The 21,813-nt window shown below is 37.3% G+C and overlaps 1 protein-coding gene across 26 annotated transcripts in view; it reads left to right on the forward strand.

Annotated features, from left to right (window-relative positions):
* NRG4 (neuregulin 4) overlaps positions 1–21,813 on the forward strand; it is a 156,043-nt gene that overhangs the window by 32,733 nt on the left and 101,497 nt on the right. For 3 of the 26 annotated variants that reach the window (XM_081829659.1, XM_081829643.1, XM_081829660.1), the window contains exon 3: positions 8,186–8,228. The exons of 22 other annotated variants lie outside the window; for them this stretch is intronic. The gene's annotated coding sequence lies outside the window, so the exon portion shown is untranslated. Of the gene's footprint in view, positions 1–8,185; positions 8,229–20,270; positions 20,465–21,813 lie in introns of those variants that run through there. One more of the 26 variants, XM_031029810.2, reaches the window with a different exon arrangement.

The raw sequence follows: 21,813 nt of genomic DNA on the forward strand, positions 1-21,813 counted from the left end.
ATATGTCCATTTGAAAACTGCTCTTTAAAAAAAATATATTGTTATGTGGGACTTGTGAATGCTGTGCCCTGTTTGCTATGAGAGCTAGGTGATTTGAGGGCCCGCCCCTTAGATGGCAGCTGCAAAATATGAGACAAACTCCTTCCAGGGTAAAGCTGGATACTTGGTGCTATTGTTGGAGTGAGCCAGAGGGAGAATGTGCAAAGTGCTCACTGGCTCATTCAGGCTCCTGGGAACATCTCACTTAGCACATAGATTCAGGCTAATTAGAAGTTTGACCCTTAGGAGCAGCTGGGAAAGTATGTAGTCAAACTTCCAGGGAGAAACTGGGAGATGGGTGTTTTTGCCTGCTCCCTTTTCACTGAGCCTGGAGGGAATAGTCATGGAAAGTGCTTGTGTGTCTGTTAAAACTGCTTCTTTGTTTACTGTAGTCTTGTAGGACTTGTGAATGCAAGCATATGTTGACTCTCAGAGATTGGTAATTTGGGTATGTGTCCCTCACATGATAGCCTTAGAGGTTGAGGTGTTACACGTGTGGTACAAATCCTTTGCTTCTTAGGGAGAAGCTGAGAATTGGCAGTTCCCTTCTTTTGGAAAGTGCCATGCCACGGGTGGGGTTTATGGTGAGAGTGTATCTCAGCTTTTCCTACCTGTTTCCATGTGGGTATTTTCTCAGTTGCCCAGTGTGCAGGAGTCACTCAACTAGTTTCTGCATTTCTCACAAAGAGAATTGATCTCTGTGGAGCTGTGTGGAGCTGTGTATTTGGTTCATCTGAGATAGGCTGGAAGGAGACTCCTATGTCACCATCTTGGTGATGTCACTCCCCAGAGTTTTTAATTTCAATGAAATACAGCTTATCAATTCTTTTTTTCATGGATTATGCCTTTAGTGTTGTATCTAAATGGTCATCATCAAACCCAAAGTCATCTAGATTTTCTTCTATGTTATCTTATACAAGTTTTGCACTTTACGTTTAGGTCTGTGATCCATTTTGCGTTAATTTTTGTGAGGGATGTAAGGTCTGTGCTAGATTATTTTTCTGCAGGTGGATGTCAATTGTTCAGCACCATTTGTTGAAGACTATCTTTTCTCTGTTGTATTCACTTTGCTCCTTTGTCAAAGATCAGTTGACAGTATGTGGGTTTATTTTGGGCTCTGTATTCTGTTCCATTGATCTAGTTGTCTATTCTTTCACCAATACCATACTGTCACGATTACTGTAATTTTTTATTTATTTATTTGACAGAGAGAGTGCACAAGCAGGGGGAGCATCAGGCAGAGGGAGAAGCAGGCTCCCCGCTGAGCAGAGAGCCCAGGACCCTGGGATCATGACCTGAGCTGAAGGCAGGCGCTTGACTGACTGAGCCACCCAGGCGCCCCTACTGTGACTTTATAGTAGCTCTTGAAGTTAAGTAGTGTCAGTCCTCCAACTTTATTCTTTCACTTCAATGCTGTGTTGGTTATTCCTGGGTCTTTTGCCTCTATTATAAACATTAGAATCAGTTTGTCAATATCCACAGAATAACTTGCTGAGATTTTGATTGGTATTGCATTAAATCTGTGGATCAAGTTGGGAAGAACTAACATCTTGACAATACTGATTCTTCCTATATGTGAACATGGACTGTTTCTCCATTAGTTCTTCAGTTTCTTTCATCAAAATTTTGTTTTCCTCGTATAGTTCTTGTAGATATTATGTTAGATACATTCCCAAGTATTTTATATGTTGGTATGTTAATATAAATGGCATTTTTTATTTTAATTTTTAAAAAATATTTTTATGTATTAGAGAGAGAGAACACAAGCAGAGGGAGTAGCAGGCAGAGTGAGAAGCAGGCTCCCCGCTGAGCAGGGAGCCCCATGTGGGGCTCAGTCCCAAGACCCCGGGATCATGACCTGAGCTGAAGGCAGACGCTTAACCAACTGAGCCATCCAGGCATCCCAATTTTAATTTTTTTAAAGTAATCTCTACATCCAACACTGGGTTTGAATTTATGACCCCAACATCAAGAGTTCCATGCTCTACTGACTAATCCAGCTAGGCACCCTGGCATTTTTTTTTTTTTTTTAGGTTTATTCATTTATTTTAGAGAGAGAGCACAAGTGGGAGGTGCAGAGGGAGAAAGAACCTCAAACAGACCCTGCACCAAGTATGGAGCCCAACACGGGGCTTGATCCCACTACCCCAAGATCACAACCCTAGCTGAAACCAAGAGTCAGACACCCAACTGACTATGCCACACTGGCATTTTTTTAAATTCCAATTGTTCACTGCTGGCATATATTAAAGCAATTGACTTTTGTGTATTAACCTTATATCCCACAACCTTGCTAATAATCACTTATTAGGTCCCAGAGTATTTTGGTTGATTCTTTAGGGTATTTCATATAGATAAACATGCCATATGTAAACAAAGATGGTTTTGTTTCTTCCTTCTGAATCTCTATGCCTTTTATTTCCTTTTGTTGTCTTACTGCATTAGCTAGGACTTAACAATATGATGTTGAAAAGGGGTGACGAGAGGAGACATCCTTGCCTTGTTTCTGATCTTGGTGGGAAAGCTTCTACTTTCTCACCATTAAATATGATTTTAGCGGGGCTCCTGGGTGGCTCACTCAGTTAAGCATCTGCCTTTGGCTCAGGTCATGATCCCAGGTCCTGGGATCGAGCCCTGCATGAGGCTCCCTGCTCAGCGCAAGTCTGCTCCTCCCTCTCCTCCCCGCTTGTACTCTGTCACTGTCTCTCCTTCTCTCTCTTGCAAATAAATAAATAAAATCTTTAAAAAGAATAAATATGATTTTAGCTGTAGATTTTTGGGTAGATGTTCCTTATCAAGTTTAGGAAATTCCCTCTTTTCCTATTTGTTGAGAGTTTTTGTCATGAATGGATATTAGATTTTGTCAAATGTTTTTTCTGCATTTATTGGTATGATCATGTGATTTTTCTTCTTAAACCTATTAATGTGATAGATTACATTGATTTTTGAATGTTGAACTAGACTTGCATAAGTAGAATAAACTGTACTTGGTTGTGGTATATAATCCTTTTTAGACATTGTTGGACTCAATTTGCTAATGTTTTGTAGATGATTTTTCCATCCATGTTCATGAGAGATAATGGTCTGTAGTTTTAATACTGTGTCTGGTTTGGTCATTAGGGTAATGCTGACCTCATTGAGTGAGTTAGTAAATATTCCTTATGCTTCTTTCTTCTGGATAAGATTTTATAGAATTGGTATAATTTTTTTCTTCATTGTTTGCTAGAAATCACTAGTGAACCCATGTGGGCTTGGTACTTTCTGTTTTGGGAGGTTATTGTTGATTCAGTTTCTTTAATGAAGGTAAGTCTTTTTGGACTATTCTTTTGTGTTTTGGTAGATTGTGTCTTTCAAGGAATTGGTCCGTTTTATCTAGGTTATAAATTTGTGGGCATAGAGTTGTTAATACTCCTTTATCATTTTTTAATGTCCATGTATTGTCCCCTCTTTCATTTCTGATTTTAGTATTTTTCTGTCTTTTTTCTTTCTTTTTCTTAACTTGGCTAGGGTCTTATTGAATTTATTGATTTTTTATGAAGAATCAGTGATTGGTTTCATTGATTTTTCTCTGTTGTTTTCCTGTTCTCAGTTTCACTGATTTTGTTCTAATTTTTCTTATTTCAAATTTCTTCTACTTTGGATTTAATTTGATGTTTTGTTTCTTTTTTTTTAACTTTTGTAAGGTAGAAGCTTAGATGATAGGGCGCCTGGGTGGCTCAGTCGTTAAGCATCTGCCTTCAGCTCCGGTCATGGTCCTAGGGTACTGGGATCGAGCCCCGCATCGGGCTCCCCGCTCTGCAGGAAGCTTGCTTCTCTCTCTCCCACTCCCCCTGCTTCTGTTCCCTCTCTCACTGTATCTCTCTCTGTCAAATAAATAAATAAAATCTTAAAAAAAAAAAAAAGCTTAGATGATAAATTTCAGATCTTTCTTCTTTTTTAACATATGCATTCAATGCTATAAATATTACCTCTAAGCACTGCTTTTACTGCATTCCACAAATTTTGAAAAGTTGTAATTTTCTTTTCATTTAGTTAAAAATATTTTAAAATTTATCTTGAGGTTTATTTTTTTGACCCATATGTTACTTAGAAGTGTGTTGTTTAATCTCTATGTATATGGAGATTTTCCAGCTGTTAGTATTTTCTAGTTTAATTTTATTGTGATCTGAGCACATATTGTATGATTTCTATCTTGTTAAATGTGTTAAGGTATACTTCATGGTCCAGAATTTGATCTCTCTTGGTGAATGTTCCATGTGACCTTGAGAAGAATGCGTGTTCTGCTATTGGATGAAGTATTCTATAGATGTCAATTATATTTGATTGATATATAGTTATTTGATGATTCTGTTGAGTTCAACTACGCCCTTACTGATTTTGTGCCTTCTGGATTTGTCTAATACTGATAGAGGGATATTGAAGTTTTTAATTGCTTTTAACACTTTCTCCTTGTCTCACAATCCTCACCAGTTTAGTAACATCCCATAAGGGGTTAATTCTTAAAAATTTAGGCCATTTATTTGAGGAAAGTGTTGAATATAAGTCCAATTTTATTTAATTTTCCTCTCAGAACTGATGAAAAATAGCATAGGAGAATAAGCAGCATATATAAAATCCAGAAACAAGTTATTTTAATTTTTTCTAGTTAAATTCTTAATATCTGTAGATTTAGGCTTTCAAACTATGCCCAAGATATAAGGCAAATAACCATCCACTGGATCAATTTGGGTAAGTTCTATGTCTTTTGGGGTTTTGGTGTTTTGTTTTTTTTTAAAGATTTTATTTATTAGAGAGAGAGAGAGAGAGAGAGAGAGCGCAATAGGGGGAGTGTTCCCTCCTGAGCAGGGAGCCCAATGTGGGACTCCATCCCAGGACCCCAAGATCATGACCTGAGCCAAAGGCAGTTGCCCAACCAACTGAGCTACTCAGGTGCCCAGTTGTATATCTTTTGAAGTCTTTGGTTCATTTTCTGTTTTTAAATTTTGTAGACTTTAGCCCAGGGAACTCTGGGAGGCATTTCATATTGGCACTGAATGAAGGAGCAGGTCTAGTGAATGGTGGTTTCTCTGTGCTGTGACGATTTGTCAAACTCTGCTTTCTCTACTCCAGCTGTCTTGAATCTCTGGGATTTGATCACCTAGCTGTGCTTATTTTTGCTATAGTATAACCTGCATAAAACTAATAAATATTTGGGCGCCTGGGTGGCTCAGTTGGTTGGGCAACTGCCTTCGGCTCAGGTCATGATCCTGGAGTCCCAGGATCGAGTCCCGCATCAGGCTCCCTGCTCTGCGGGGAGTCTGCTCCTCCCTCTGACCCTCCCCCCTCTCATGTGCTCTCTCTCTCATTCTCTCTCTCTCAAATAAATAAAATCTTTAAAAAAAACCTAATAAATATTTATATTTATCATGATTAACTAATATTTAGCTGTATTAATAGTTAATATTTATTGATTACTCATGTGAGTCAGGAACTATTCTAAGGGCTTTACACAATTAGGTTTTTCTTTTGAGGATTAAAAGAAATAAGAGGTTGGTTCTACTTATATATCTCTTTTACAGGTGACAAAACTATTAAGCAACTTGCTCAAGATTATGATTTGTAAGTGACAAATCCAAGTTTTCAACACAGGGCTGCCTTGCTCCAAAGTTCATTCTCTTAACTGCACTACATGCCTCAATCCCGAGGACTATCTGACTAAGTTTTAGAAACCAATTGCTTAGGATTGAAAGTATAGAACAACATGAAAGTTGTGCTCTCTTATAACAGCAAAACACGTATTTCTAAGTTTTCTAATTCTCAGCCCCAAATCTTATTCTTATAGCTTTAGTACTTTTTACTTCCTAACAGTGACAAATTGTGGTTTATACCAAATTGAGAATATAAAATATAGAAAAGTGCTTAGATGCTTTTTCTTTGAAATTACTGCTTTAGAGGGAGGAAAATATATCCATGGGTGTTTTAATTTAGTCCCAGTAATATTATCACTAACTTCCTCCCTCTCTCCATTTGTTCCTTCTTTCCTTTTTTCCTGTTGGAATAGATTGTGGTACTTTGTAGAAATTAAGCTTTTGGTATTTTAGTTTCTAATCTTGTAAACTGTGCCATTTTTCTATATTTGGAAAAGGAGGTTTAATGTTTTCATTCGAAATAAATTTGAGTTCCTAATATTAAAGTGTTATTTTATTAATGGTGCTATAAAATTTCATTTATCATTGTGTTTTAATAAAACCTCTTCTTATTTCTTATTTCAAAGCTTTAATGAAAATCTAGTTATATATGTTCTCTTTCACAGAAAATTGTGTTGTGTAAAAATGATTTTATTTTAGTGTCTATTTTTAAAAATGGGGATGAAAGTCCTCTCCATTCTCTACAAAGTAGACAGAATATTTTTATATAGATTGTATTTATATTTCTAAAAAGTACTGATTTTATTTTCTTTCATCAAAGTTAAAGTAAAAGCCTTAGGTGATTGGATGACAAGGTTCTACCATTCTATGAAAATGTCAGGGGTCTTTTTCCATATGAAGTTAATAGTGGCTCCATCATTCTATAAAGATGCAAAACTACAATGAAATATATCACCTCACACCTATCAGATGGCTAAAATCAACAACACAAGAAACAACAAGTGTTGGTGAGGATGTGGAGAAAAAGGAACCCTTGTGCACTATTAATAGGAATGCAAGGTGGTGCAGCCATTGTGGAATAATTATGGAGTTTCCTCAGAAAATTAAAAATAGAACTACCCTATGATCTAGCAATTGCAATACTGGGTATTTACCCTAAAAATACAAAAATACTAATTCAGAGGGATACATGCACCCCCTATGTTTTTTGCAGCATAATTTACAATAGCCAAATTATGGAATCAGCCCAAGTGTCCATCAGTAGATGAATGGATAAAGAAGATGTGATACAGGGCGCCTGGTGGCTCAGTTGTTTAAGTGTCTTCCTTCGACTCAGGTGGTGATCCCAGGGTCCTGGGATCGAGTCCCACAACGGGTTCCCCTCTACCCTTCCCCACTCCTTGTGCTCTCGCTCTCTCTTTCAAATAAATAAAATCTAAATAAAAGATATATATATAATGGAATATTATTCAGCCATAAAAAGGAATGAAATCTTGCCATTTGCAGCAACACAGATGGAGCAAGAGAGTATTATGCTTAGATAAATAAGTCAGTAAGAGAAAGACAAATCCCATATGATTTCACTCATCTGGAATTTAAGAAACAAAACAAACCAGCAAAGGGGAAAAAAGAGAGTGAGACAAACCAAGAAACAGACTCTTCACTATAGAGCTCAACCTGATGGTTACCAAAGGGGGATTAAGAGTACACTTATGATAAGCACTGAGTTATGTATAGAATTGTTGAATCACTATGTTCTACACCTGAAACTAATATAACACTATGTCAGTATACTGGAATTAAAAGAAAAAGCTTAATAAAAAGAAGAAAAGAAAAATTAAAAAACAAAGCCTTTTTTTTTTTTTTGGTAAAATCAAGCATTTAAAAATGCACAGTGACTTTTCTTGCTCAAATTTATCTTTCTTGAGGACTTTTCTGGTTATTTACCTGAAATATTTAAAGACCAAATGTATAGTTGCAGCTTGAATTATCTGTCTTCCACAAAATTGTCTAGGGGCTACAAGGTGACAAAAGGGAAAAAAAACTGGCTTCACTGCAGTTCAGTCATAAGACTGAAGTGATCTATTATCTGTATGCTTCATTTCCATTTTATTTTTTAATCTTTCATGTGTGCTTGAAACAATACATATATTCTCTGGGTACAAAGATTTATGATATTTACTGGATCAAGCTTGTTAATTGTATTATTTTTCTGATTCTACCTCGCCTTTTAACTTGAGAGTAAGGTACATTTAACATTCCTATAGTGAGATTAAGGATTTATCTTCTTGTGTTTCTATCCATTTTTATCTTATACACCCATTTCAAACAGTATTGTTAAATATGTAATTATTTTCTCTTATGGGATTTTATCTTTTATTAGTATGAACCATTTGTCTGTATGTCATTTTGTGGTTTTTCCCTTGAAATCTATTGTCTGATACTGTTATTGCTGCGTGGTGCTAGGTTAGCATTTAGCTGCATTCTTTTTCATTCTCTTATTTTTTTAACTTTGTCAGCTAATTTTAGGTATGTCTCCTGAAAACAGTACAAAGCTGGATGGTAAGTGTTATATCTTATTATTTTATATTACTCAATTTAAAAACCTTTGTCTTGGGCGCCTAGGTGGCTCAGTCATTAAGCGTCTGCCTTCGGCTCAGGTCATGATCCCAGGGTCCTGGGATCGAGCCCCCGCATCGGGCTCCCTGCTCAGCGGGGAGCCTGCTTCTCCCTCTCCCATTCCCCCCTGCTTGTGTTCCCTCTCTCGATGTGTCTCTCTCTGTCAAATAAATTAAAATCTTAAAAAAAAATAAAAAATAAAAAATAAATAGAAACCTTTGTCTTGGGGCACCTGGGTGGCTCAGTTGGTTAAGTGTCTGCCTTTGGCTCAGGTCATGATCTCAGGGTCCTGGGATCGAACCCCGTGTTGGGCTCCCTGCTCAGTGGGGAGTCTGCTTCTCTCTCTCCCTCTGCCTCTTCCCATCCAGCTCGTGCTCTTTCTCTCTCTAATAAATAAAATCTAAAAAAAAAAACCTAAAATCTTTGTCTTTTAATCTGAGATTAATGTCCATATAATTATTATGGTTATTGATTCTATGGAATTATTACTACCAACCTGTTTAAGCTTTTTAAATTCATTATGTTTTCTTTTGCTTTTATTTTTTCCTTTGACTGTGCTTTCTAGGCTGATCAACTGTTCTTCATTCTGTCCTTTTTTATTCAGTGGTTTAGAAATCTATGCATTTTTATCTCATTTTCCATTTGTTCCTCTTACATTCAATTTGACCACAAATTTAAATATATTTTTCAGATCTAATCATTGCTAAAAAAAATCTATATCCTCTCTTTGACCAATACTGAATGGCTTCATACTCCTTCTTATTTCTCATTTTGAGAGCTACCTTTTTTTTTTTTTAAAGATTTCATTTATTTATTTGACAAAGAGAGACATAACGAGAGCAGGAACACAAGCCGGGGGAGTGGGAGAGGGAGAAGCAGGCTTCCCGCAGAGCAGGGAGCCCGATGTGGGACTCGATCCCAGGACCCTGGGATCATGACCTGAGCCGAAGGCAGACGCTTAATGACTGAGCCACCCAGGCGCCCTTGAGAGCTACCTGATTTGAGTTTCACATTATTTCATTTTTTAAAAAATTATGCATCAGCTATTATTTTGACATAAAAGGAAAATATAATCTTTATTTCTTCCTCATCTGGTCTCTTTCTCTTCTTACCATTAGGCATCTTGTCAGAATTTCAGGATCTAGTCTTCTGTCTCTTAGTTTTTTTCTCATGATTTTCTTTTCTTTGACTTTTTGCATTAGATTCAGAGTGAGTTACTTGGCTTAATCTTCTAATTCACTACATCTTTTTCATAGTGGTTTCCTGCAATACAATTCTGATGCTAACCACCTGTAGTTAGTGTTAGATTCCATGGATTAAAGTGCATCTTGCTTGACAAAACTGCCTTACTTCAGATGCCAGTTGCAAGTTAGGGGTCCCCAGACCACCTGTTCTTTGACTTCAAATTTGGAGGTTCCCACAACCCCTCAGGTTCAATAAATTCACTAGAATAACTCACAGAACTTAGGAAAGTGTTCTATATATGATTACAGTTTATTATAATGTATATAAATCAGGACCAGCCAAATGTGAGACCTATAGGGCAAGGTGTGGGAAGGTCCTGAATGCAGAACTTCTGTGGTATCTCCCTGTGGATTCAGAATATGTTACGCTCCCAGTATATGCATGTGGTCACCAGTGAGAAACCTTTGCTGAGCTTCTGTGTCCCTGGTTTTTATTAACTTTTATTGTCATTATGTAGGTATGACTGAACTCAATCTCTAGTGCCCTTCTTCCCCCATCCTCCCCAGTGATTGGACTGGCTCAAAGCTTTGATTAGAGGGTTGGCCCTGTAATCACATTGTCAGTTTCTTTGGTGACCAGCCACATCTTGATCATCTTATTGGTATAAATTCATAACCTCAGGTATGATCCAAGGGGTTGATGAATAACAAAGACACTCCTATTACTTGGGAAATTCCAAAGATTTACTCTCCCTCCCAGGAAGCAGAGACAAAGACCAGATATATTCTTTATTATATAACACATTGTATTGGTTCTCTTTAAGTATTTGGTGGTTCTTAGTTGTATGCTGACTCATATTTGAGATTTATTCTGCTTTCCTCCCTCTGAATGCTGTTTCTTCATATTATCATCTCTTCTTCAATCCCCTTTAGCCCCTTGGGCTCTTCCAGCATTCCACCCTGGGGCAAACTTGTCTGTTGCCTGCTGCTTAGCTAACATAAATGGAAGATTCAGTAGGAAGAGTTAATCCATTTAGATGTTTTTATTTTAGTCTTCCTATTATTTCCCTTACTAGTGAATCCAGGCCACCCTTCTCCTCTTACCCATTTCCTCTAAACACAGAATATTCTCAGAACGTTTTCCACCTTTTGCATCACTCCCTTCCTAAGCATATTTAAGCTTCATTCATTTCTGCTATAACTGCCATCCCATCTCTTTTCTTTTAGAGCTCTTAATTTTTTGTTCTGCTAATTACACTATTTTCTCTCACTCATTTTTTTTTTTCATTAGAAATACTATTTGTTTTGGAGGTAGACAGAAAGCAGACACATTACTTTTATTTATTTATTTATTTATTTTAAAGATTTTATTTGTCAGAGAGGGAGAGAGTACAAGCAGGGGAGCGGCAGGCAGAGGGAGAAGCAGGCTCCCCACTGAGCAAGGAGCCTAATTTGGGGCTCAATCCCAGGACCCCGGGATTATGAAGTGAGCCGCAGGCAGACACTTAACTGACTGAGCCACCCAGGCATCCCTAATTTTAGAATTTTGATCCAATCTCTCTTCAATTATATTTTAAAACTGATTATTGCCAATCTGTAGGAAATACCTTGTTCTTCATATATTCATTTTGTAGTTAGCTACTTTATTTTCTTACTAGTTCCGTGACTTTCTTGTTTGATTTCCTTTGGGTTTCCCAATAGTATTTTGATCTTCTTTATCTATTTTCTTCTAATATTTATAGATTGGTGTTTTTTAATTATCTCATTGGATATTTCTGAGGCAATATTTGAAAATAGTAATAATGGGTCAGACTTTTTCTAAGTTCAAAGGACTAGCTTTTGAATTTATTCACTAAGTCTGTTCTTTGTCTCTTACAGTTTATGATTTTATTTTTGTTATCTTTATGCTTTTCTGAGGTTTGTTTTATTGACATACATGTTTTGCAAATGAGAGTTATATGTCAGTTACTGTTCCAAGCACTCTACATATATAATCTCTAATCTGTGATCCTCACTCTTGCAGTATAGATTGTATAATTCTCATTTTACATTTGAGGAAACTGTGGCTCAATGTGTTTAAGTAGCTTGCCCATGGCCATATTACTAGTAAGGGGTGGAGCCAACATCCACACCCAGTTCTCTGACTCGAATTTATTTTCATTTTTACTGTTCTAAAGAAAACATTTAGGACTATGAAACATCTTCCTAGGACACCTATTGTAATACATAGTAATCTTGCATGGTTTCAGTTATCTAAGTGTATTGATGAAAAATTTTGAAGACAAATTCCCAAAGATTAGAATTCCAAAATTTTAACTTTTTCTTTTTTTTTTTTTTTAAAGATTTGATTTATTTATTTGACAGAGGGAGACACAGCAAGAGAGGAAACACAAGCAGGGGGACTGGCAGAGGGAGAAGCAGGCTTCCCGCTGAGCAGGGAGCCCGATGTGGGGCTCGATCCCAGGACACTAGGATCATGACCTGAGCTGAAGGCAGACGCTTAATGACTGAGCCACCCAGGCGGCCAAAAATTTTACTTTTTTAAAAAAAGATTTACTTATTTATTTCAGAGAGAGAGAGAGAGAGAGAAAGTAGGGGGTGGGGCAGAGGGAGAGAATCCCAAGCAGACTCCCCACCAAGTGCAGAGCCCAATGGTAGGGCTCTATCCCAGGACCCCAAAATCATGATCTGAGCTGAAATCAAGAGTCCAGCTGCCCAACCAACTGAGCCACTCAGGTGCCCCCCAAATTTTAACTTTTTAATTTAATTTTTTTAATACATTAAAATTAGAAATTATATGACTTCTGGTCTTAAGGAATATATGGTGGACACAATTGACTGCTTCCTCAATAGCCACTTCCCCCCTCTTCTTTTATCAAAACCCATATTTTGTTCAGTTATCAAGGTGGTCTTCTATTTCAGGTAATGTTTGGTCCCTTCTGAACTGTAAGGGCGCTGACTTTTTTTTTTTTAAGATTTTATTTATTTCCTTTGGGTTTCCCAATAGTATTTTGATCTTCTTTATCTATTTTCTTCTAATATTTATAGATTGGTGTTTTTTAATTATCTCATTGGATATTTCTGAGGCAATATTTGAAAATAGTAATACTGCTTTGATTCTAGACTTTTCCATGTAATGAGCAAGTTACTTAATTTCCCTAAGCCAGGGATTGGCAAACTTTTCCTATAGAGGTCCAGATAGTAAATATTTTCGGCTTTATAGGCCATACAATTTCCATTGTACCTACTTAACTCTGCTATTGTGACATGAAAGCAGCCATATGTAAATGAATGAGTGAGTGTAGCTGTGTTCCAGTGAAACTATTTATATTTGAATTCCATATTTCAAATGGATATAATTTTTACATTTTCATAAAATATTCTTTTTCTTGTTGTTTAACCATTTTTAGCTTGAAGGCCATCAAAAACACCACCAATTCTAAGCAGTAAACTCTTCATCTGTAAAATAGGCATGATTAATACCCACCTATGCCAGGAGCACCTTGGAAAATATGATTGAGGTATAAGAGACTTTGTGACCATTTGCTACATGGCATCTAGGAAGAAATGGACTGTTTAACTGGATTTTTAGAGTATAGTCCTGCAAAGCTTTGGTAATTTAATTCCAAAAGCTAATTTATATGACAATAGGAGAAGAACTAGAAGCATAAATGTTCTGCTTCTTAAATCTTGGTCTCTGGAGACATTAAGTATAACTTGCTAATTATGTTATTTCTTTTAGAAAATAGAAGTTGTTTTTCTCTCAGTATCTGAAATGAAAAAAAATTATTCCATATCATAACTGTTAACTTATAAAAGAGGAGATCATGTCACTTTGTCACTTTAGGAAATAGTCTTCAGGTCATACCAAAGACACTGACTATGGATCAACTGCTCCCCCGCTCCCCACTTTTTTTCCTCCTAATAATGGCTGACAGAAAAGAGGCAGTCTCAGCTGCTCAAGCATTTGCAATAAAAACCTCATTAGCAGGTATCTTAGAAACTATAGGAAGCAATATCTGATTATAGCATAATATTAACCTGACTAGAAATAAAAGGGTCTTGTTGCAAAAGGCTCTTTGGTTGATTTCTGTCCCTTAGATTTCTGAATTTTTTACTCTCAACTTTATAAAAACAAAACAAAACAATAAATTAATTAGGACCTGACAAAAGGAGGTGAGTTCTCTCTGATTTTTGGCAAGGATTCTTAAGATCACTAAATTAGCATTCAGATTACATATACAGATTAAAGCAGATAGGTGTAAAGGTGTAAAACTTTGTGGGAATTCAAAAATTAGCCATTGTTAATTCAGTTTTTTGTTATTTTTTATCCTTGCTTATTTTATGTCTCTTGGAGCTGTCAAAACTTGAGAGGTGTGGATGAATCATTACTACTGTAGTATTTCTGTCCATTTCTCTTTATATCTAACATTTTAATGCAATGTTATTTGGTACACAGTGGTTTAAGATGTTGCATTGTAAAATATACCTTTTATTAATATAAAGTGAACTTTATTATTCTATTTATTTTTACCTAAATTCCATTTTGTCTGATCTTTCTTTCTTTCTTTCTTTTTTTTTTGTCTGGTATTTCTATACAACCTAGTTTCTGTTGTCCATCCTCATAATTTTAATCTTTGGTTTTTGGTGTTTTTCTCTGAATAACATATAGTTGTTTCTTAGTAGTCTTAAGGGTTTTATCTTTTATGGTGGGTGATTTATAATAATAAATATAAATAATTTAATGATTATCTTTATTTTCCTTCAGCCATCTTATTTTATGTATTATTTTTGTTCTGCCTTGATTCTTTATAACATTTACTGTATGATTTATTTCCTTTAATTCCACCAGTTACTTTAAAATTAAATATTTGTTTTTAATTCTACTTGATTACTTTTACCTGCCAGCCAACCAGCTTCTCTTTAATCTGTAGTTCTCCTTCAGAATCAAGGGTGGAATAGTGAGAACTGGTTTTTTGGTTCAAGATTGTGGATTTAGTACATGGGGACTCATGGTCTTATCTCTTCTTAAATCCCATTAAAATAGACTAGGAAGTGGGGCGCCTGGGTGGCTCAGTCGTTAGGCGTCTGCCTTCGGCTCAGGTCATGATCCCAGGGTCCCGGGATCGAGCCCCGCATTGGGCTCCCTGCTCACTAGGGAGCCCTGCTTCTCTCTCTCCCACTCCCCCTGCTGGTGTTCCCTCTCTCACTGTGTCTCTCTCTGTCAAATAAATAAATAAAAAATCTTGAAAAAAATAGACTAGGAAGATATGAAAAGGTGAAAAGGAAAGGAGTTAAGGGTTACCAGTAGACTTGTGATTTTGACAGTTTTCTGGAAGATGGACAGTTTTCTGGAAGATGGAAAACAGATGTTGGTGGATTAAAACCATAGCCCCCAATGTGCTATAAGTAGGCTACAGTGAACTGGGGGCACCAACCTCTCCTGCCTGCTAGAACCCCAGAGGGACTTCAGGCATAGTCTTGACAGGAAGGACAGAACAAGAGTAAGAAATAGGATTGACTAAGGTAGGGAGGGTGGGAAAGAGTTAACTGGAGATCAATATATAAAACAGCTGTGATAATAACTCCTCCCCTCACCCCCCATGCAGAATAGGCTGGAGGGATTGCAGTCAGGTGTATACTCCCAAGAAAAAAAGTCTCTTTTCTAAAGAAATTAAGTGAAGTCAGTGGGGAGCTGGGACTTCCAATATGGGCTGTTGGCTCTGGAACAGGGGTCAGCAGACTTTATGTGACGTGTCAGATGGTGAATATTTTAAGATTTGCAGGTCTTATAAGGTTACGATTTCTGTGGTATATATTTCTTGCAGTTTTTGTGTTTGTTTTCTACAACTCTTTAAAAAGTAAGTCATTCTTAGCTCAAGGGCCATATAGAAACCTGTGATGTGTAATTTGCTTCCACACTGCTCTAGAAGGTCCTCCTTAATCTCTCATCTGATGGCTCTACAGTCGGCTAGCTAGCTCCTTAACCAGCTCTTCCTGAAAATAAACCTGCCAGTCAGATGTTCTACCCAGGCATATAGAGCACCTAATCATAGTTCTTACTCAAGGTGTGAGGTCTGTTGAGAAACAGATCTACTTAAAGAGCAGCAGAGGAATTCACAGCCCTTATCTAGAATAATCAACCAAATACTGCAGTTTTAAATGTGAGTAGACAACTAAGCCTTACCAGATATTTGAGGAAATGCAACAGAATAGAGAAGACCAAGATAAACAGAAAAACTGATCCTGAAAGGAAGTGATATAATGCGGGGCACCGAATAGAACCTAGAGATATTTTTTAACCAGTATATTGTGAGAGATTTGAATTGTTGTTGAATCCCTAAAATGGGAACAGTTGTAAAAAATTAGTAAGAGAATAAAAAGCTCTTTAGGAATTAAAGATATCACTAAAGTTTTAAAAAAAGTCAAAAGTAGGAATAAAAGGTACAGTTGAAAAACATCTCCCAGAGCATTGATAAAAGGAAATATGACAAAATATAGACCCAAAGGGGACCAGCCTAGGGTGTTCAACATCCAAATTATAGGAGTTTTATAGCAGACGGGGAAATTATCAAAATAAATAATAGATAATTTTCCTAAGGCTTAAGGAACATGGGCCTTCATATAGAAAGGGCACAAAATGATTGTCCAGCACTATTTGGAAAAAAATTTTTTGTGAGAATGAGACTGGGTATCATTCTCAAAACTTTAGAACCCCAAACATAAATTGAAGATTTTAAATATTTCCAGGGGGGCAGTGAGAGAACAACCAGACAGGTTACTTCCAAGTTTTTTTTTTTTTTTTTTTTTTTTTAAGATTTTATTTATTTATTTGAGAGAGAGAAAGAGCACAAGAGGGGGGAGCGGGAGAGGGAGAAGCAGACTCCCTGCTGAGCAGGGAGCCCGATGCGGGACTCGATCCCGGGACTCCAGGATCATGACCTGAGCCGAAGGCAGTCGCTTAACCAACTGAGCCACCCAGGCGCCCTACTTCCAAGTTTTAATGATCAGACTGGCATCGGACTTCTATCTTTATTACTGGATACTAGAAGAAAATAAAGCAATATAAAATTTGTTTTCCATGTAAATTAATATGACCAGTCAAATACTGTCATTCAAGTGCAAAGACAGAAGAAAGATGTCTTTAGTCATGCAGGAATTCAAAGTTTCTACCATATCCTGTTTTAGGAAGTCAGTTGATGATGTAATGCAGGAAAATGAGAAAGTAAACCTAAAGGAACACAGGTGATCCAGGAAGTAGAATCGTCCAAAAGGTCATGCAAGGGAAATTTTAGAATGACAGCTGAATTAGGTAGCAGTTCTAGAGAACCTTCAGTACAGATTTGAGCAGGAGGTAGAGGAGAGCTTTGGAAAGGATCTCTCAGAGAATAAAAGGGGACTACATGCAGTAAATAGTATGATTAAGAGCTGAGTATTTGGGAATCTATAATAAAGCACATTATTTTTCAGTCCCCTCGCCCCTGCCAAACTATATGTACAAATAAGATGCAAATGTAAATATAACATTTTAATCTACAGCTTAAGAAAAGAAAATCTATTTTATGTTGCTGCTGGGAATATTATAAGTGGCCCAGATATTGTGACACTCAAACAAAATAAGCTGTTATTTTTCATACTGCATGAATTTGCTATGAATACTATTTACATAGTTATATTAATAAAACTGGTTTATTGGTTTTCAACTTTTTTTTTTTAAGATTTTATTTATTTATTTGACAGGGAGAGACACAGCGAGAGAGGGAACACAAGCAGGGGGAGTGGGAGAGGGAGAAGCAGGCTTCCCGTAGAGCAAGGAGCCTGATGTGGGGCTCGATCCCAGGACCCCGGGATCATGACCTGAGCCGAAGGCAGACACCCAACGACTGAGCCACCCAGGCGCCCCCGGTTTTCAACTTTTAAAGTAAATTTAGAGACAAAGTTAAGAAAGACTTCATTAGGGTTACATATCAGAATATAAATGTTGAAAACCTGTGTGATGTAAGAGTCAAGATATAGCTATCACAACAGAATGAGGAAGTGGGGAAAGGAAAGGTAGAAGCAAAGTTAGCAGCACAGTTATTATTTTACGTGATAAGGTGTCAGTGAATTGACTCAAGTTCACTGATTAAGATATATTATTTTAAATTACACATGTATCCAAGAGAAGAAATAAATATAGTGTAACTTATCAAACATTCAAATTAAAGAGGAAGAAGGTAGTAGAAGGGAACAAAGCCTCATCTTTGCTAGCTGGGAGTTAGTTGTTGTCTAGGGTGCCGAATATAGAAATAGGATAAGGATTTTGAATTATGGAAATAAACACGAGAGAACTGATGCCAGAAACTGTGGAGCAAATCTTGCATTGGTCACATTGGTTCTTCTCTTATTTCTCTGATAATTTTTTTTTTAAGATTTTATTTATTTAGGGGCGCCTGGGTGGCTCAGTTGGTTAAGCGACTGCCTTCAGCTCAGGTCATGATCCTGGGGTCCTGGGATTGAGCCCCGCATCAGGCTCCCTGCTCAGCCGGAAGCCTGCTTCTCCCTCTCCCACTCCCCCTACTTGTGTTCCCCCTCACGCTGTCTCTCTCTCTGTCAATTAAATAAATAAATAAAATCTTTAAAAAAAAAAGATTTTATTTATTTATTTGACAGAGTGATAGAGCAGGAACACAAGCAAGGGGAGTGGGAGAGGGAGAAGCAGGCTTCCCGCCGAGCAGGGAGCCCAATGCAGGGCTCAGTCCCAGGACCCGGGGATCATGACCCAAGCCAAAGGCAAACGCTTAACGACTGAGCCACCCAGGCACCCCTCCCTGATAATTTCTTAATGAGCTCCTTCTCCAGCCATTAAATATTGATGTTTTCCATGGTCTCTGCCTCACACAACACATGCACACTCTGACCTAGTTCATTCACATAAATAGCTTGAGTAACCTACCTGTGGAATTTGAATCACAAATCTCTTATCTAGAACCTCATTTTAACCTGAATGCAAGATCTGCAGTTTCAAACGTTTTCCTTTTACAGGTCCCCATAGCACTTGAAATTTAACATGACCAAATGGAAATCATTATTTTACTCATGAAATTTGTTTCTATATTCCCTTGTTTTTTTATTTTTTTTAAGACATTTATTTTAGAGAAAGAGAATGAGAGAGTGCGTGCGAGTGGCGTGGAGGGAGAGGGAGAGGGAGAATCTTAAGCAGACCCCTCATTGAGCGTGGAGCCTTATTTGGGGCTCAGTTTCATGACTCATGAAATCATGACCTGAGCTGAAACCAAGAGTTGGTGGCTTAACCGACTGAGCCACCCAGGTGACCCCACTTTGTGTTTTTAAACAGCTTTGTTGAGGTATAAATTATATACCATAAAATTCACCTATTTTAAGTGTATAATTCAATGACTCATCAAAGTTAGAGTTTATGCAGCCACCTCCACAATCCAACTTTAGCACATTTCCATCACTCTAAAAAGATCCCTTGTGCTCATTTGTAGTCATTTCCTGTGTCCAGCCCCAGTCCTAAGCAATCATTAATCTACTTCTGTCTTTATTTATTTGTGTTTTCCAAAGATTTCATATAAATGGAATCATACCATATGTGATTTTTCATAATTGGCTTCTTTTGCTTAGTGTGTTTTTGAAGTCAATCCATGTTGTAATATGTTCTAATCCTTCATTCATTTTTATTGCTGAATAGCATTCTAGTGTATGGCTATAACCATGTTTTGTTTATCCATTTATTAGTTAGTAAACATTTGAGTGATTTCTAGTTTTAGTATTATGAATAATGTTGTTCTAAACATTTTCCTATATGTCTTTGTGTGGACCTGTGTTTCCATTTCCCTTGAATACATTTGTGGTAAATTTTATGTTTAACGTTTTAAGGAGTGGCTGTGTCACCATCAAAGTATGAGGGATCCAGTTTCTCCATATTCTTGCTAGCACTTGCTATTGTATGTCATTTTTATTATAGCCATTCTAAAGGTGTGCTATGATACCTCATTGTGGTTTCCAGTACATTTCCCTCATAGATATGTACAAGTAAGTTTGATTTCTTTCTTTCATACACTGCTCACCCATTCTCTGGGTGTGCTTGTTAAGCATATCTTTAATTCTCTCTCTCTCATCTTCATGCCTATTGCTTTATTTCTTCATTGTTCTTGATTATTAGAATAGGCTCCAAACTGCTTTGCCTGATATCAGTTCCTCTGTAGGTTGCAATATATTTTCCACATTGCCATCCAAATGATTTTCAAGAACGCAGATGTGATCTTGTCTCTCCTCTGCTACAAATCCTTTAAGCCTTTAAGATAAAGCCTAGCACGTGGACCCTGTTTATTTTACAATACCTATTCCTGCCACTCTTTTCCCCCACCATCCTGCCTTCCTATAAATCCACACATACTCCACACACATATCCGGCACACATCCTGGCCTGCAATCTACCTGCAATTAACTTGAGTACATTAGGAATACATTTTTTCTGTGCCTTTGAACATGCTGTTACCTCTGTCTGGAATGTTCATCCATTTCTGTTCACAAACTTTTGCTCATTCTTCAAGATTCAGCACAAATAATACATCCTCTTGGAGTCTTTCCCTGATTCTTTTTAACAGTTAAGCTTTGTTTTTTGTGTATTAATATAGTGGCTTTATAGGTCTCTGTGAGACTATATTAGGATGAATTGAATGAAATTGTAATTTTTGTAAATTCAAATATGGTTTAAATGAGTCAGCCTAAAACATTTTTGTAATTACTTGTTTATGTGTCCATCATTTCTTTTTTTTTTTTTAAAGATTTTATTTATTTATTTGAGACAGAGAGAAAGACAGAGAGCATGAGAGGGAGGAGGGTCAGAGGGAGAAGCAGACTCCCTGCCGAGCAGGGAGCCCGATATGGGACTCGATCCCGGGACTCCAGGATCATGACCTGAGCCGAAGGCAGTCGCTTAACCAACTGAGCCACCCAGGCGCCCTTGTCCATCATTTCTTAAAGATAGTAAGCTACTTGTTACATTTTTGTTGTTCTTAGAGACCAAAACTTTCATTTAGAGTAAAAAGTTAGCTTTAAAAATGTTAGGTTTCTGGGAAGCCTGGGTGGCTCAGTTGGTTAAGCATCTGCCTTCGGCTCAGGTCATGATCCCAGGGTCCTGGGATGGAGTCCCGCATCAGGCTCCCTGCTCAACAGGGAGCCTGCTTCTCCCTCTGCCTGCCACTCCCTCTTCTTGTACTCTCTCTTGCTCTCTCTCTGGCAAACAAATAAATAAAATCTTTTTAAAAAATGTTAGATTTCCGGGCGCCTGGGTGGCTCAGATGGTTAAGCGTCTGCCTTCGGCTCAGGTCATGATCTCAGGGTCCTGGGATCGAGTCCCGCATCGGGTTCCCTGCTCAGTGCAGAGCCTGCTTCTCCCTCTTCTTCTGCCACTCCCTCTGCTTGTGCTCTTCTGTCTATCTCTCTGTCAAGTAAATAAATAAAATCTTAAAAAAAAAAAAGTTAGATTTCCTACTTTAGAATCACATAGACTCAAAGGTAAAGTTTATTTGCATTGTGCAAAAAATAATTAATACCAAACCAACTGCCACGATATATCTCTGAATAATGCATCTTGAATGTCATGGGTGAAGTCACAGACCATTATCTCTTATATAAGATTTAGTATTCATTTTTCTTTTCTTTTTTTTTTTAAGATTTTATTTATTTATGTATTAGAGAGCAGTGGGAGGAGCAGAGGGAGAGGGAGAAGCAGATTGTTTGCTGAGTGCAGAGGCTAATGTGGGGCTCTATCTTAAGACCCTGAGATTATGACCTGAGCTGAAATCAAGAGTCTTAATTGATTTAGTCACCCAGGCACCCCAAGATTTAGTGGTCATTTTCATGTTAGTGTACAGTATCATCGTTCTATAGTTCAAATAAAATAAAGTTTACCGATTTTTCATAAAAATACCATTTTTTTTTTTTTTTTTAGAGAGAGTGTGTGCTTGTGCATGGCAGAGAGAGGGGCAGAGGGGGAGGAAGAGAGAATCTTAAGCAGGCTTCACACCCACCATGGAGCCCCACTTGGGGCTTGATCTCACAACTCTGAGATCATGACCTGAGCTGAAATCAAGAGTCAGAAGCTTAAACGACTGAGCCACCCAGGTTCCCCAAAAATACCATTTTAAAATTCAAACACTGTAAGCTAACATGATTAAGATAGTCAATAGATAGATATGTATATGTGTGTGAGTATGTATATGTATACATATATAAAGATTATGTAGCTATGTAAAATTGCCCTTGAATGTGGGAAATAATAAGCAATAATGAATTGTTTTTAGAGCATGGGATTATATGAGTTTATTTAAATA

This window comes from Leptonychotes weddellii, chromosome 9 (genome assembly GCF_054177405.1).
Source record: "Leptonychotes weddellii isolate Sample4059 chromosome 9, ASM5417740v2, whole genome shotgun sequence".
Taxonomy (NCBI): domain Eukaryota; kingdom Metazoa; phylum Chordata; class Mammalia; order Carnivora; family Phocidae; genus Leptonychotes; species Leptonychotes weddellii.